Source organism: Rutidosis leptorrhynchoides, chromosome 4 (genome assembly GCF_046630445.1).
Source record: "Rutidosis leptorrhynchoides isolate AG116_Rl617_1_P2 chromosome 4, CSIRO_AGI_Rlap_v1, whole genome shotgun sequence".
NCBI classification, from domain to species: Eukaryota; Viridiplantae; Streptophyta; class Magnoliopsida; order Asterales; family Asteraceae; genus Rutidosis; species Rutidosis leptorrhynchoides.
This window is the reverse complement of record NC_092336.1, coordinates 340,573,696-340,576,711: the sequence shown is the minus strand read 5'-3', so window position 1 is coordinate 340,576,711 and position 3,016 is coordinate 340,573,696.

Here is a 3,016-nt window from a genome sequence, read left to right as displayed (position 1 = left end):
TGCTGCGTTCTTATTTGTTTCTGTTAGTATTTAACAAAAGGAAATAAAGATAATAATGATTGATGTATAAAGATGATGATGAGATGAGCTGTTAAAGGAGACCACCAATTACTTCTGCGATTAAAAGATGTTATTTGATTAAGTGGTGCCACTTTTCTTCTACTTTTATTTTCTTGTAGCCGACATGTATTAAGAAAACAACCCCACGCCCACTTAGGTAAACGAACGGGTCAATTACACTTGTTTTGGGTGGTGAGTTAGTTAAAATCTTGGGCCTGAACTTGGATTCCATGTTGGGCCGAGAACTCAGCCAGTATTGGAAGGATAGGATGATAACGGATGATACATGATGATGATGAAACCTAGGAATGAAAATGATGGTTTTAAATGAAAAGGATAAACAGATTCATACATGTTAAATAATTAATGGTACGAGTTAAAACAGATAAACACGAATAGATCAGTGGTTTGGAAGGGAAATTGTGAATCTAGAGGTCGCGGGTTCGAGCCCGTTTCGGGGCATTTCTTTTTACAAGCTTGTTTTGAAGGTAGTTTTTATTACAAAACTTATTAGTATTATTGTTATTGTTAATATTATTATTGTTATAATTATTATTATCATTATTTTGATTATTATATTTATTAGTATTATAATTACTAATATTATTAAATAACACTTATTATTATTAAGATTATTAATACTAAATATTATTATTATTGTTATTATTAGATATTAATATTATTACCAATAATATAATTATTATCATGAATATTACTATTATTATTATTATTATTATTATTATTATTATTATTATTATTATTATTATTATTATTATTATTATTATTATTAATATTAGTATTTTTACTAAAATTATCATCGAATTATTATAATTACTGATTTAATAAACAAGTGATATATATATATATATATATATATATATATATATATATATATATATATATATATATATATATATATATATATATATATATATATAAAGATATAATTAAAATACATAACTTAATCATATAAAATTCTTATGTATCTTAAATATACAACATAAATATATTTAATAATAAAGTATATACATAGGTTATTAATACAAAAGTTATATCATTAACAATAAAATATATGCTTGTTCGATTTCGAATATATGTGTTAATAAATATACAAATGATATAGGTTCGTGAATCCGAGGCCAACCCTGCTTTGTTCAGTTGTTTAATGTCGTCATATGTATTTTTACTACAAAATACAATAGGTGAGTTTCATTTGCTCCCTTTTACTCTTTACATTTTTGGGACTGAGAATACATGCGCTGCTTTTACAACTGCTTTATTAAATGCTTTTGAAATACATTTTGAATTGCGAATACCTGAAATGCTTTTATAAATGTTTGACGAGATAGACACAAGCAAAAAATTCCTCGAATGAATTATTATGCAGACAGAAGTTCTGCGGATTATTATTGAATTATGTGGACATGATAATTGCCACCGTTGAATTAGGTGGACATGATAATTACCACCATTGAATTATGTGGACATGATAGTTGCCACCATTGAATTATGTGGACATGATAATTGCCACCAGTTGATGTGAATGTTATATATCGCGAGAATGATTTTATACACAGGTTATGTGTATGTTAGTTTTGTGCACAAGATATGTGTACGGTTACTATGATTTATGAAAATGGTTTCGTACACGAGAAAGATGTACTGTATTTAAAAGATATCGCATGTACATTACAGGTGGGTATAGGATTCGGGCCCATTTATGCCATGCATCATTTAAATTTTGTGGTCTATCAAAATGATGAATTTTTTTGTTTTAAGATAAACCTATGAACTCACCAACCTTTTGGTTGACACTTGAAAGCATTTTTATTCTCAGGTATGAAAGAAACCTTCCGCTGTGTATTTGCTCATATTACATGGAGTCATTCATGGCATTTAGACGTCAGTTCACAACAATGGTACCATGTGTTATTGTATTCGTTCGGAAGATTTTGGACCGGGTATGACAGGACGTATATTTATGAGAATTGGAAATATGAAATCTTGTGGTCTATTATAATTATGAAATGATTGTTTATGATAAACTAATGAACTCATCAACCCTTTTGGTTGACACTTTAAAGCATGTTTATTCTCAGGTACTAAAGAAATCTTCCGCTGTGCATTTGCTCATTTTAGAGATATTACTTGAAGTCATTCATGACATATTTCAAAAGACGTTGCATTCGAGTCATTGAGTTCATCAAGATTATTGTTAAGTCGTTGATAGTTTGATATTTTATGAAATGGGATACATGTCTGTCAACTTTCGATGTAATGAAAGTTTGTCTTTTAAAAAAAAACGAATGCAATGTTTGTAAAATGTATCATATAGAGGTCAAGTACCTCGCGATGTTACCAAATGTAATGTATTCGTTCTGATGGATTAGGACGGGTCATTTCAACAACAACAACAACAACAGCAGCTACAACAATCATCTTAACAACAATAATAACCGCAACAACAACAACAATCAGAAGCAGCTATGCCAAAGGTGTGAAAAGTATCACTCGGGGTTCTGCACCAAATTTTGTAACAAGTGTAAAAGAAATGGTCATAGCGCGGCGAAGTGTGAGGTCTACGTACCAGGGGTTAACAGAACGAAAGGAACAAATGGTGTCGGAACGAGTAATGGCGGAGCAAGTAGTATCGGAGCAAGTTATGCCAATGTAGTTTGTTATAAATGTGGAAAACCGGGCCACATTATTAGAAATTGCCCGAACTAGGAGAACATGAATGGACAAGGCCACGGAAGAGTTTTCAATATTAATGCGGCAGAGGCACAGGAAGACCCGGAGCTTGTTACGGGTACGTTTCTTATTGACAATAAATCTGCTTACATTTTATTTGATTCGGGTGCAGATAGAAGCTATATGAGTAGAGATTTTTGTGCTAAATTAAGTTGTCCATTGACGCCTTTGGATAGTAAATTTTTACTCGAATTAGCAAATGGTA